The sequence below is a fragment of the Callionymus lyra genome, chromosome 14 (genome assembly GCF_982586985.1).
Source record: "Callionymus lyra chromosome 14, fCalLyr1.hap1.1, whole genome shotgun sequence".
In the NCBI taxonomy this organism is placed as follows: domain Eukaryota; kingdom Metazoa; phylum Chordata; class Actinopteri; order Syngnathiformes; family Callionymidae; genus Callionymus; species Callionymus lyra.
In genome coordinates this window covers 11,835,946-11,851,679 of record NC_141831.1, presented here as the reverse complement: position 1 = coordinate 11,851,679, position 15,734 = coordinate 11,835,946, and the positions used below count along the sequence as shown (strand labels likewise).

General features: G+C 37.1%; 1 protein-coding gene across 5 annotated transcripts in view; it reads left to right on the top strand.

The window, feature by feature from the left end:
- Positions 1 to 435: 435 nt before the first annotated feature.
- Positions 436 to 15,734, top strand: part of npas2 (neuronal PAS domain protein 2) — a 58,758-nt gene continuing 43,459 nt past the window's right edge. For all 5 annotated transcript variants that reach the window (XM_087807338.1, XM_087807336.1, XM_087807339.1 and 2 more), the window contains exon 1: positions 436 to 647. The gene's annotated coding sequence lies outside the window, so the exon portion shown is untranslated. The remainder of the gene's footprint in view (positions 648 to 15,734) is intronic.

Below are 15,734 nucleotides of genomic sequence, written 5' to 3'. Positions count from 1 at the left end.
TGACCATGAATAGATCTTCAATGACAATAAAGAGATTCTGAAAAAAACTTAAAAGTTTCATAATTTAGCGGGGCGGCTTTTATGTCGGTTACAAAATGCGTATTTATACAGTACGTAAAATAGCTCCATTCTTTGACAAAAATTAAATCAGAAAACATTTATTTATTTTGACATATTGATATTTATACATTTTATTACGTATTCATACATTTATTTAAACATTTATTCATACATTTTGACATTTATTCATCGAAAAGCGCTATATAAATATATATTACTTACTTACTTACTTACTTACATAAGTAATTTATCGTCCTTCATAGGTTACGCGCGTTCATTACTCCCTATTACGGTGCGCGCTCCCGCCCGGCGCGCGCTCCCGGGCTCGGTGGGCGGGGCTGCGCTTGTGGACTTCACTCTGACACGCTCGTCCTCAGTCAGCTTTCATGTGTCCGAGCGCGCGGAGCTCCGTCACAACTGGGTCATTCGAACAATAATAATAAGAAGAATAATAATAAACATCTCTCTGGGCTGCTGCATTTCTGGAAAACTTTTTTTTTTGTATTTTTGTTCGGAACTAGGACGAGAGTACTTTGTGTTTCATCTGTGTTTCCGTTCGGATTGGCTGACCCTCATTTCACAGCACGGTAAGTTACTTAAGGTTTGACCTGAATTCTCGCCATAGTTTTTTCTTTTCTTTCTTTTCCCTTCATTCTTCTGGTTCTGAATCCATGTCATCGAGGACGGATCGCTGCTTATCTAAGTTGTGGTTGTTGTTTGACGTGTCGCAGTTCACCTCATAACTCGGTAATAACTATTTAAAATCTGTTAAATGTGTGTGTTATTACCTTTTTTTTTTTTTTTTTTAGGTCAAAATGTAATTCTGACCGATTGATTTTCCAAATACGAATGTCATAATAAAAACAAACGGTATCATTGTGTCAAAAATAAACGTTTAATATATTTATATAATACTTTTTTTTTTAATCTTTGTAAATTTAGGTCATGTTGCAAATATCTATTTAATGGAGGTTAGACACGTTTATAAGAAATACAAAATATACAAATACTGTTACTACTAGTTAAAAAAAATACATTTTAACAGTCTTAAATAATTAGATTAGGAAAGATTTGGGATTGAATTAAATAAAACATGTTGACCCTTAAATAAGCGAGAGTCGTAATAATAAACGGTAGGTCGCAGCTTTAGGAAGATTAAAAACCAAAAGGAAAAAAAAGCAGATTAAAAACAAACAATTCTTCTGACCTTTTAAAATCACACCCTGGTATGATTTTAATAGTAGCTTCACTCCAATGTTTGTCCTGGCACCTGCAGGCAAAGCAGTTCCGATTTCATTACCTGATAAAGATCCACATTTTATACTAGTCTTCTGTGGAAAAACCAACTTCTGCAGAAGAAAGACAACGATAACAACTGTTTTTTATTATAAAATTCCCCCCAAAAGTTGGATGTTGGATCCATCGTACCAGGTTTAAAAAAGTTGTGATGTTTCCCACTTTGGCGAGGAATGAATAGGCTTATCAAGGATGTGTTCTGACAGCTGGAGCGTTCAAGACGACGCCACTGACGGATTGAAATGCACCAGGAGCTCCGTTTACATCACGCCGTCCACGGGCCTCGATCCGACCGTACGTTAGAAAATGTTTGACTTTAGGTCGTCGTCGATGTTCTCGACGGATTATCTTCCGAGGTCAAAGTCAAATCTTTCACATTTTCTACCTCGGGAAATCATTCGTAAAAACCAGAGTAAACCTTAATCTGCGAGTAGATATTTGGGTTTTTCGTGAACCTCGGATATGCACAAATCAAAAGATTTTTTCTTATCAAGATATATCAGTTGAAAAACCTCACATATATGCTTTAAGTTCAAGTGTCACGAAGCCATATACCTGGCCTTGTATGTACTTTGCCCCTGAACCCATTACATATTTGTGCAAAACTGTCTTTTTAATGGTACCAAAGACAAAATAATAATCGCAAAACTTTTAATACGGATTTAGCCATTTAGCGGCGGCATTTTTAAATGGTACTCACAATGGTTTTAGGTATACTTTGTATACATTTTTGGCCTTTATTTTGCTTTACAAAAATGAAATAAAAACCCAACTTCTTGTCAAGTGATAGCGATTCTCTGGCATATTAATACATTGAGATATTATGCAACCCAGAAAATGTATTGTACAGTATTATTTTAGTTTATAACTCTACTGTACATGCTTGGAATACTCTTGAAACAAAAGTAAACCCCACGAAAACATCATGAAAATAATGAAAACTTGTAAAAAAACCACAACAAATTTTAACAATTTCATAAAGGCGTTTATCAGGGTCAACATTTTAAATATATACCTATATTGCTAAAGATAAGAAAAAAATGGTTGGAAATGTATAGAAAAAATACAACGACCATATAGGAAATTAAACATTTTCAATGTAAAAACATTTTTTCACTATTATTTGACTCTAGTTAAGTTTGATGAACAGTCTTGGAAATATATATAATAGACCAAATATTTTGGGGTATGAACTTAAGTTGGGACGAATATAGTAATTGAAAGAAAAAATATCTCAGCTTAGTTTTAGAGATAATATGTAAAAAATGTTCATGTTTCCTTGATAATAACGACGACAAAATATTGTACGATATCCTGCTGACAAAAATATGCTTTTAGGCGTTTCATGTTTTCATTTATTAGTCACATGACACAAAGATATTACTTGGTTGCATAACCATTATGACATAGGTTTGTCCCATGACTTTATACTCTATAAAAAATACAATTTAAACCGATGTAAAGGCCGTAATATCTGTGTCTGTGTCGTCCATCATCAGACGTATGTGACGCGGTTACAGAGATAGAATCTCATCCGAGGAATGTCAGAAGCATCAAGTGGTGGTTCGAGCGTCGCCGGTGACCGCCGATGGTTGTCGTACGATCTGGGAACATGTGATGCCCTTTTAGTGTTGCTTACATGTTTTGATGGCGATACAAGATGTTGTCATGGTTCCTCCCGTAAGCTACGAGGAGGACGAAATACTTGTCGAAACTCTGCCAGTGATTCGTCGGCGTGTGCGCGGCGGCGGCGGAGGTTAGCTAACTGATGACACAGAGCTTCTCTGATGTTACAGACCCTGTTGTGGGGAAAGTAGGTTACTGGGCCATGTCCTGCAAGCTGAAGGCTAGTCTGACTGTTGCTGGAGCTGCTTAGTGTGACCCGGCATGCAAAAGTGGCGGAGCTCGTGTGCAGGGAGGCGCAGGCGCTTTTTTTTTGTACGCGCGCCGGCCCTTTAAGAAATGTTGCTGCCAACGAATTAAAACATCCCAATGTTGACTCATCTGTCACTCACTTGAAATCGTTTGGAAGCAGGTGGAAGGATAGACATTATTTACATAATTAATGGATCGTTCTCGGGGAGCTATGGTTATGTTTGATAACTGTGGTAAGTGCCTGGGGTTTGTTTAGATCCTTTTTTTCTACATCATTTTGTCAGTTAAATCTTTCTTTATTATTTTAAATAGCTATGAAAGACGAGTCAACATTTTAAAATACTTACATTAATCAACTTGTATTATTTTTTTTATACTTTTATGTCCACATCATTGGTTTAAAATCACACTTAATGTTCTGACGTTATTAGAGGTGTGTATTGGCAAGAATATGGCGATAAGATATGTATCACGAGACAGGGGCAACAATACAATATATCGTGATACTGTTGTAACAAGTATATATTTGTAGTATTGTCGAGTACTTGACTCTGGTGTTGCATAATTTACAGACCACATGACTCTTACCTGCTTTCCATTTGTTTTTTAAACCAAAATATGTCCAAACATCAGCTTTAAAAGCTGCTGGAGTCGACTGTATCCTCTCGTCCTCAGTCATAGCCGGGATCTTGCCGGATTTTATTGTTTCTTTAGCTGCCGAGGACGTTATGACTGCAGCCATCTTGTTTTAGGAAGTTCAATTGCAACATTAATATGAACTATTTGAGTTTTAAATGTTAAGAAAAATATATAATTATTTTTATAAATACTTTAATGAAGAAATGAAAAAATGAAATAAAGAAATAATTGATACATTGTTTATAAATATTGTTACGGTATCAGGGAATAAATAATGCAATATTACGGTGTATTGATATTTTACACCCTTAGTCATTATATAAGCTAGTTATTAATCCGTCACTATTGCCAAGAAGGTCATGTGACCCCCTCTGTCCAATCAACCATTGAAAAAATATTTGTTTGTGATTACCATCTGGTTCCAAGAATCTTTTCTAGGATTTGTCACTATCTTAAAGCGAAAGCTACATGGAAATCATGCTTCCTTGAACTGCGTCTGTTACTGAAACGAACGCTAGCGCCCCCTGTTGACCCTTAATGATATTAATGATATTTTAACTGCAACATATAAATATAGATCCATTTGCACGTGTAAATGAGCTGCTTGGCGGAGGTCTTCTTTAGTTGAAATACTCGGGGACTCTTTGTCTCTAGCCCCGAGTAGCTGGGATAGGCCTCACCCTCCGAAACCCCAATAATGGAATCAGGGAATTCACCATTCCTGGTATTGTGTGAACGAGTGACTTTGGTTTTAAAGTTTGTGTTTCGCTTCGATACATATCTGAATGTTTTTGGCGAGACCGACTCTTTCCCCGCGTCTTCAACTCTCACCTGCGAGCCGTGACTCAGAAGAAGCAGACGGTCCAACAGCAGCTCGCGGGCGGCGCCGAATGTCTCGGATCTCGTTTGGCGAGAAGACTGTGAGCCTGTGAACATAAGGTACACAGCATTTCACTTTTTTTTTTTTTTTTTTACATCCACACCACCAGCTGCCAAATTCTCTCCCGCGCTATCTGGTTCAAACACCTTTTTTTTTTTTCACCGGGGTCTTTCGTAACACAGGTTCATGCAGGCTCACAACGCTGACCTGAGGTAACGGCTCCGTAATTGGAATAGATTCTCTTTATCGATGGAAGCTCGCTGAGCTTCCCCAGCGTGGTCGGAGCTCTAGTAGAAGAGTCGTTTCAGGCAAATCAAATCTGGAAAACGACAAATTCAATTCGGCTTTAAGTTGTTGGTTTTTTTTTTAATCCTAAATACGTTTTCTAGTCGTTTATGTGTAACGAAACCAAAGGAATACTGACAGAAAAAATTAAGATATAATTCCGACAGCTCCGTCTACATCGTACTCCTGTTCGCCTGGTTTGGATCAGAACATGATCAATAAATTCAATGAGCGTAACAAGATCAGATGAGCACCGTTCCGACTTTTATTGGCCCCGATACCGGTACCTGGTCATCGGGCATCAACCGATACCGGTGGTTAAGTATAAACTTTCTTGTCCTGCTGTGAGAACTTTGAACAAAAGGCAAAAAAATGACTTCATGTGGAATTACAAAGTTGGTATTTAGTGTTTAGATATTTCCCAAAATGGCCGCCTCTTGTGACCTTTTTGTACGTTCTTCCAGTGTTGCGTGGGTTTACTCCGGGCACTCCGGTTTCCTCCCACAGTCCCACAAAAACATACAGAGGTTGATTGAGAAACTTGGTGAAATTATCCGTAGGGTTATGAGTGTATGTGTGTGAATGGTTGTGTGTCTTTTGTGTGCCCGGCGACTAACCGGCGTCCTGTCCAGGGTGTCCCCCGCCTCTCGTCCCTAAGACACTGGGATAAGCTCCACCCTGCAAGGAATGAAGTGGAAAAGAATTGAATTAATGTTTGAATTGTAAAATTTGTTTACCCTGTAACTTGCAAACGTAACAATAGACTAAACAAAGCAATATATTTTTCAGGAACATAAACAAGCAAGTGTCAAGCTATTTCATTGAACACAAAAACGAAGAAAAAAAACACTTTTATAGAATAAAGCGAATCAAATCTTTTTCATCGATACCAGATCCAACATTAAGAGTCTGGATCAGATCGACACCGTATACCAGGATCGGATGGTAGCATCCCTAGTGGACAGTGAATACTACTACATCGTGCTAGCAGTAGCTTTGTTAGCTACGCTATTTCGGTCTTGCAAGTTGCGTTTTATAGGATTTTGTCTCACAGAGTAATGCTTAAATATACATTGTTTAAGGTTATAAATGCATAGGCGGCCAAAATATATTTAAAGTAAAAACTTTTCTTGATGGTAAAATACATGTTTCCAAAATGTGGTTAAATCAGGGGAAGTTAAAATTATTGTGAATTTGGTTCAAGAGATTCTGGAGCAGTGGTTAAATATAAACACTTATACAAACATGTCTCTTCTGTGCTGATGTAAGTGATAATAATCAGTAACTAAATTCAAGATTAGAGTAACCAGTCATTTCAACCAAATATCAAACCAGATCTGGTTTCGGTGCGTGGCCGGTCCCGACCACATTTATTTCTATGCAGTGAGTCATACCTGATGTGTTTTTTGTCGTGATTATCATGTTACTTGTATGGGCTGCTTTCTTTGATGGATTGAACAGCTGTCAGTGAAGACAACAGATTTGGATATTTCTTAAACCAAGTTAGGTACCCAAATACACCAATGGGTGTAAGAAAATATTGCAGTATTTGTTTCCACAATACTGTATCCATATACAGCAGCACTGTATCAATATTAAAATTACTTTTTGTAACCTCTATTTCCAATTAAAAATGAGCAAATATTCACAGCATTTTTTTTCATTTTTGTGTTGCAATTTAACTTTAATTAACTAGTAATAACGTCCTCCGGAGCTAAAGGAATAAAGAAATCGTGGTGGTGACTGAGGACAAGAGGATACAGTCGGCTCCAGCAGCTTTTAAAGTTGATGTTTAGGTACATTTTGGTTACAAAACAAATGAAAGCGGAAGGGTTGTCATGATATGATGCGAACATTTTCAACCTCAATACCAATACTTTAAAAATATTCGATACTCGATACAAAAAAACCCACCAAATCTAAAAGAAATATTATTAATAACAAGAAAAATGCAAAAACAACCTGTGTCACACCAAGTAACGATTAAAATAACCACAGAATAAAGGAAACCGCAACTATGATATCTAGTTTCAGGTTTAAAGTATTGCAGAAAATCTAATAAATAAAATAATTTATAAGAATTAGAACACAATTTTGAGGTAGTATGTTGTGCACATGTAAACATTAGGCAAGCATAATAAAACTAAAATCAATTAATTGCTTCCTCCTTGGCTATGCTTTACATACGTAACAATAAATAGGTGGTGGGGGGGCGGCAGTGCTATCAATACATTTGAAAACATTTTTGTATTTTTTTGGGAGTACTTTTGGAAACCTGAGGGAGCAGTTACGACTTTGTCAAGAGTCAACCTGGTCGAGTACTTGTGCAATACTACAAAATATCGTTGTTCCCACAGCATCGCAATTTATTGTATCGCCAGATTCTTGCCACTACACACCCTTTAATACGTCGGTAAAGTCCTCCTCATATGTTGCAAAATTTCCGTCGATGTTCAATGAATCTTTCGGTTCCATAGTCCTGATGACTTATGATGACGCCATCGAGCTCCTGCCACATACCACCGAGCTCCAGTATTTGTGAAGTCTGTGTAAAGACGGGTGTCTTGGAGCGCCGATGTGTGGGCAGGACCGAAGCGCTCCGGTATAGGAGGACACCAGGGGATGGTTTAGAGGAGGATGAAAAAAAAAAAAAAAAAATTTGAGGTGGGCAACTATCGGAGAGAGAACTCCAGACATGAGTCATTTTCGCTTTCTAAACATTCGAAAGCCTTCCAAGGCGTAAGATAAGCAAACATTCCTGGGGCTCGTCCATCATAGGACTTTCCATTCCGGAGATCATGTGGTCCGTGCGACTATGATTCACATGATTTTACGTCAGGAATTTATGTCGCCGTCTTTAACTTTTTTTTTTTTTTAGCTATGACAGACATTTATATAACCATCTCTACAGACGTCATCGTCCTTGCTGATGATCTTTTGCGCCAAAGCACACGGTCATTGTCCTCTGTGGCTTCAGGGCTCGAGCGCAACTGGGCACGAATAATACTTTTACATGCTTTTTTTTTAAGCAACGAGCAAATACAAGTTCTCTTGTTCCGATGCTCAGACTTGTCAAGCTGTTGAGTGTCTTACAAATGTGACAGTTGTCGTGTCTCAGTCGTCGCCGATTCAAAAGGTTAGTTCACTTGTAGTTCACTTTCTAAATCCGGACGTAGGGATAAAATGAATCACCTTTTTCCGTTCCCCCCTCGTTCTTTATCTGGGGTTTTTCTATAAAGAACGAGGTGTGGCGGCTTTTTTTTTTTTTTTTAAAGGGAGAAAAAAAAAGAAGGAATCAGACACTTTGACAGTTTGTGTAGACCAAGCCACTATAGTTGACCTACATATGATTCAGATCTCTGGGTGTTGGCTTTGGTGTGTGTCTGCGGTGTCAGAGACACAACCCTGCAGGAGCTCACAAATACACACTTTTTTGTTGCAGCTTCTTTGTGTCTTTTTCGAGGGTCTTTTCATATCCGCGATGTCAAGAGGAAGAACGTGTTCAAGAGGTCGGGACACCGCAGAGAGTGTATTCTTAGACTGGAGGAGAAGCTCTTGTTATAAAAGGCATGTTTTTTGTTCGAAAAGTTTCGAGTTCTACTTCATAGTTTTGACTCCTTGACACACAATATCCAAGTGTCCTACTAAACTAATATTAGGATTTGGGTCAAGAAGAAGATTATTTTAGTTGGATTAAGAAAATACACATATGACCTTTAAATGTATAATGAACTACCATCTTGTTTCAATTACAGACGAATAATTTTTGTTACCAAAAAACCCATAAATAACTTAATAGATTCCACATATAATTCATTTGTGGGTTATTTTCCTTCAACCTAACTATGTTTAATAATTTTGAATATGATTACTTTTTTTTCTAGAATTATATACACAATTTTAAACAAACAAAAAAGTAAAAAGTAGAGAATAAAAAATAAAAAACAACACAAAAAAGAGGTCTCACATAACCATAATAACAAATAACCTTTTATATTTAACTTAAAAAAAATTCCACCTTGTTTTCAATGAGCTCATTTTTGACAACCGTAATTGATAATCATGTTAAGGATAATTTGAGGTAGGAAATAAAGTTATTTTATTCTTTGTAATGGATTTGATTTAATCAGTAAATAATTGACAATCCAAGCGATTTTCTTCTTTTAAATAAAGTTTTTCTCGAAATCCTTTGTACTAGTGAACCGGCTAATGAAATTATATCATTGGATTTTCTTAATTTGGTTATATAGGAATGCAAAGCACAAGCTTAGCATATCTAAAAAATAAAACAATAAACTGTCCTTTGTTATTTAACTTTCCGATTAGAAATGATGGAGGAATAGGAGGGAATGAAAAAAGGGAGAAGAGAAAAAAGAAAAAGTTCTGGTTCAACAGTCCAAAGGTTTTGACCATTAAAGATTAAAACAAATAGTGGATTCAAACAAACGTAAAGAGCATTTTTCAAGCAACATTTGTCATTTGAAAATGCCTTGATGTCGGCCGTTATCAGTGGGAGACTGCAAATATCAAACATCAAACATTATAGATATATATAGAATAAAATGGACGGGGGCCAAATCTGGCCCACCAGATATTCAAACACCTTTTCCGAACTAGCTAAACTATATTCCAAGATTTTGTGCTGTGAAACAAACTGCTTTTTTTGTAAAAATTATGAACATTAAGGACTAATTTGGAAAATAAATGTTTGCGATTCAAAGCTACATGCTATATAAGCCAATTTAAAAAGAGGGGATTATTATTCTCTTTCTTCTAAACTTGAGTTAATGATTCTTCGACTGATATAGACTATAGATGATGTCAGTCTTGAGTGAAACTTATCAATCGCTACGATGATCAAAGTGCAAACACTCTCTTAGTGATTTCACTGTTTGCTCAAGAACGTTCAGGTGAAAAACCCCCCAACAAATCCAGTTTTTATATCATAGTGAGATCGATTAATGGAACCATTCCTATTATTTTCCTTTCAACCCTTCGTGTCAACGGTGGGTTGAATCAACAAACTGTGATTGTTTTCCTTTTCCTGAGCACTAATGATCCTTTTATCATTAAAAATTCAGAAGTCATTACCCTACTTCTCCTACAGCCATTTATTATTATGATCGCAAACTCATTTCACGCTGGATGAAAAAAAGAAAAAAAACCCTGAGGCTAAAAACGGTCTGTACCTTGGAGAAAAAAAAAAAGATGGTGTAAAAAGTTGAATGTTAAAAATAAATAAGCTGCCTTTTATTTTTTATTCCCTGCTTTATTCTACTCAAGTTTAAGCCGCCAGAAGGTCTAACAAGAAGATGTGTTTGCTGTCAGCGAATGGAAAGAAAATGAAAAAAGAAAAAAAGGTTTATTTTTTCCGTACGGGTCTCGCTGGAGGCTATTTGAATTCACGTCGGTGTGCGAGGAAGAACCTCCTGGATGATGTGGGTTTTTACAAACATTAACCACGATAGGTTTATCAGCTGGAGAGTCCTGGCGGGCACTCTCAGATCTAACCTTTACCCTGGCGCTTGAGACAGTGGCACAAAGAGAAGCGCTGCCCTTTCCAACCCTTGCCCTAGAATCCTGACCCACATACTGCCTCCATAATTAAAACTCCTTTTCTTTACACGGCAGCCGTGGAAGATAACAGGCGTAATGTGATGATGCGTTTAGATTTGTCGGAACAATGTAATTAGAAAGTCATTTTCGGAAGCCGCTCTACCTGCTGAAAGGATGTTTTCTTTCTCCGTCGGAAAAAAAGGCTGACTGCGAAGGCCACCCACAATGCAACAGCGGCAGTCTGGCTAATGTCTTTAATTAGAAGGTTGGATCAACGAAAATGATTGACAAATGTTGCAGCGTAAACACAGAAGGAACGCAGCGTTTTTTTTGTGACTGACGCTGGTTCCGCCCGAGTTGAGGGTTGAAGTTAACTTGTCTGATTTTTTGAATAAATAAAACGATTTTCTTCTCAATTATAAATTCCAACCCGTATCATTGATCTTTACTTTTTGTTCCATGTTACAGTGACTGTTCCTGCCCTATTTTTGTATATAAATATATTTTTATTTGTATTATATATCCTGTATGCACTAAATGTTAATTCCCAAGAAGTACACATATATATTGTCATATTGTTATAGTTGTTGTTGGAACATTTAAAAAAATTGCAAAGAAATTCCTAGTGAGTTGACTGATGTAGCAACATTTTTTGGTTAAAAGAAAAATCAACATGTGTTTTAGACAAAGTATTACTCCATTGGGAAACTTAATGGAGTAACACGAGACATCGTAGTTGCTATAACTCTATAAGGCACTGTAGTATTACTCAGCGAGAGACCATAGTATTACTCTGCAAGGCTCCGTAGTATTACTCTGTGAGGCTCTGTAGCATTACTCTGTGATGCATTGTAGTATTACTCTGCGAGGCTTTGTAGTATTACTCTGTGAGTCTTTGTAGTTTTACTCAGCAAGGCATCTTAGTGTCAATTCTGTAAGACTCCGAAGTATTACTCCATTAGCAACTAGAATTACTCCGAGAGGCACTGTAGTATTACTCCACGAGGCACCATAGTATTATTTTGAGAGGTACTGTAGTATTACTCCACGAGGCACCATAGTATTATTTTGAGAGGTACTGTAGTATTACTCCACGAGGCACCATAGTATTATTTTGAGAGGTACTGTCGTATTACTCCACAGGACATCGTAGTAATTCAAATTCCCAAGAAGTATAAATATATATTGTCATTGATTATAAACATTATTGTTGTTATTTTTCGTTAAAAGAAAAAAGAATATTCATGTATTTAAAACTCCAATTGAGTGAGAAATGATAAAATAGCATAATTTTCAATTTTCAATACTACTTACTTAAAATATCGTTAGCATTTTATGCTTTACTGCAAAATTGAGGAATGGAGTCTTAAATGTAGGTTTAATTGATACAGTTCTTAGCTATAAATAACTTATATCAATTCTGTGGGAGAAAATAACAATTATCATGTATTTTATATAGCTATATTTTTTAATTACTGAATAAATAAATAACAATATATTTAAAACAGAGGTGTCCTAAGTTAAATTTGAGGCCAAATTTAAAATGTTCATTTTCTCAGTTTATACGTTTTCTATCTATTTTATAATTGTATTATCTTGTTGACAGCAACACAGTCAACGATAAGGGAGTCAAGCGAAGGTTCATAGGTTCATGTTCCAGGTACAGAGAACGAGTGGGGGGGGGGGAGGGGAGGTAGGTAGTGCTTCCCAGCAGGTGAGGATGTTTTACTCACTGCAGCGAGACAGGATAGTCCAGCTGGGGGAGCTCAGAGGGTGCGACGGGTTCAGCCGCTGCCCACGGCAGGATTAGTTACTGTTCTGTAAAGACCGACGATGCAGAATAAAAGCACCGCGGTGGAGGGGGGGGGGGGTCTGCTGGTCCGACTGTCTCCTAGTTCATCCACCTCGACGAGTACTAAGATGTTCACTCTATCTACTTCATACACTGGCAGTCGTTCAGCGCTGCTAAGAACCCTTGACCTGGATGTTTATGACCTTCGAGCGTTAATGACGGAAACAAGCAACCTTTTCTCAATAGGCTTTTTCTTTTCGCCGCCGCACTTATCTCGGACCCGCGATGAAGGGTCTGTTGGTGATAGAAGGAGCTCACGCTATTATTTTGTAAACAGCGGACGGTAATGGTGGAGAAAAGATGAGTAATCTTCGGGGAGTGCTGATCCTTTTCACCCTCGATAATAACCTTAGATAACGTTTGTCGGGTTAAAATGTCGGAGTCGGCGACTGAACAACATTCATGGTTATTAAACTCATAAAACAGGAAACATGAGTCTAAACAGAAAACAACAGCGTTCTTGCTTTAATTCATACTAGTTATAGAAGTTGTCAATGCAGTTCTTTTTATTGTAGTTCTGCAGTATTGATAACAAGTAATCCAAAAATAAAACTTTCTTTTGGAGAACGTTTATCGGATTCTGAAGTGTAGTTACTCCATTTGGCAACATAGTATTACTCTGCAAGCCTCTGTAGTATTACTATACGAGGCTCCATAGTATTACTCTGCAAGCGTCTGTAGTATTATTCCACAAGGCGCAATAGTATTAATCTGAAAGCCTCTGTGGTATTACTCCACAAGGCACAATAATATTACACCGCGAGCCAGCGCAGTGTTACTCAGCGGGTCCCCGTAGTATTTCTCGGCGAAGCTCAAAGTATTACTCTGCGGGTTACCATAACATTACTCAACGGGTCACAGTAGTATTACTCTGCAAGTGACCGTAGTATTTATCTGTGGTTCACTATAGTTTTACTATGCAGGTCACTGTAGTATTACTCTGCGAGGCACCATAGTATTACTCTGAAAAGCACTGTAGTATTACTCCGCCATACACCATAGTATTACTATGCGAGGCACTGTAATATTACTCAGCAAAGCATCTTCGTGTTAATTCCGTAAGGCTTCGAAGTATTACTCTGTTAGGCAACATGGTATTACTCCGAGAGGAGCCATAGTATTATTCCGAGAGGCACTGAAGTATTACTCCCAGAGGCACTGTAGTATTACTCTGCAAGGCACTATAGTATTACTCCACGAGGCACCATAGTATAACTCAGAGGCAGTGCAGTATTATTTCAGGAGGCACCATGGTATTACTCCAAGAGACGCTGCAGTATTACTCCAGAAGGCACCATAGTATTAATCAGAGAGGCACCTTAGTATTAGTCCACGAGGCACTGCACTATTACTCGAAAACGAAATTCTTGAATAAAATCTAAATATTTAGTAACTGATGGCAAACATATAATATTCAAAAGTACTACATTATTTGCTATTATTACCAAAGCAACTAAAACCTAATTTGAGTTAAAGAACAATTGTCAAGGCCGTCTTCAGAGCGTGTACAAACTCATATGAAGCTCATTGACTTCAACTCTTGCATCATAATGAAACCAATCACAGAAATGGCGAAACAAAGCGTCATTTTATCGAGGATTATCACGACCACATGTTCCCTCTCTCGTGTCTCTCCAAAGATGGCGTTAAACGAGACGTTCATTTTCTAAAAAGATCGCTTCGATAAATCAGCGTAAAAGAAAAAATCACCCACCACTCGATTTACCAGAGGAAAAAAAAAAAAAAAAGCTTTAAGCCGCCTAACTCAGGGGTGAAGGAAACACCACACACTGTTACCATGGTAACGCAGAGCGAACAGGCACCGTCTAATTAATGACAGTTGGCGTTTGATGACATCATCAACAGCAGCATCACACATGTCAGCTGAAGGCTGTTGACATGCAGTCATGAGTAACGAAAAAAAAACGAGTCTGGAGCTCGAGAGCATCGTCGTCTTCCGACGACCCACGTGAAGATATTGAAAGTCATCTTGACGTGGGCGGACGGTGAATAATGCAGGAAATTGTGGGAGAAACTTTCATTGAGTCTTGGATGTCTCACACTCGCCCGGGCGCTGGCATGGCAACAATTTAGAACACAGAGAGTTTCTGGATCGATATCGTTTTGGTGATTTGGCGAACGCTTGAAGGCTTTTTTTTTTGAAGAAAACAACAGAGAGAATGAGGAAAAATGGAACGTCTGGATGAGGAAAGAGACAGTTTTGACTTTATTCTTATTTAAATATTCATTAAACGTGTTGAGTAAACACATTTTAAACAAGTTAATACGTCCGCTTTTCATTGGTCCCAATAATAATAAGATATAAGTACATTTTTACCGTTTTTTTGGACAGTAATTTGTTACAAAAAAGTGTCTAACTCCGGCCTACCACGTCATTTGATCTGGCTCAAGATCAAACTAGATTAAGGTTCAAGTTAATGTTAAACTGTCAAACTTGTTAATTATTATTACTATTATTATTATTATTATTATTAAGGAAAATAATCAAATTAAAGTTTTTGATGAAGCATGTTTTACCCACGACCTTGACCTCTATACTATTTTTGGCCCCTTGTTTAATTGAATTAAACAACACTTGTTTAGACACTTTAAAAAAAACATTAAATATTTAATTTAATTAAAAAAAAACAACCTCTTAACCAAGTGAAACATCCATATCAGTTTTCAATTACAATCTCTTGTAAAAGTCTCAGACAATAAAGATGTATATATATATGATATGTATATATATATATATATATATATATATACATATCATATATATATACAAGTTTAGAAGCTGCTTGTAAGAGCCAACATCACAGTTCAGAGGGAAGAACATCTAAAGCACTAATGGCTGCATTACAAAAAAAAAGAGCTTACATTTTTACATTGAAATCTTTCCAATTACATCTTTTATACCCATTCCCGTAGTTTTCTGTTCGTTCCTTTCATTAGACGAAGGACAGAAGATTAATGTTTGAAATGATTAAATGAAAATCTGGTTTTAGTTCCAGTGCAATTTCTTCTTTTAAACACGGTAAATAAGAAAAAGTACCATTTCAGGGTCTTAACTGAAAGCTGCATTGTCATCATATCTTGAAATTATATCTGTTGCATGACATGGAATAAGTCATGACTCACAGACAAATACAAAATAAATCAGAAAAAAATGCCTAAAAGTCCCTGTTTTTAGCACTAGTGATGTAAAAATGAACTAAAGTAAGAAAATACTTTAAAGATTTCCTCATTTAAACCATGTCTCACCTGTACTGATCCACCATTGAACGT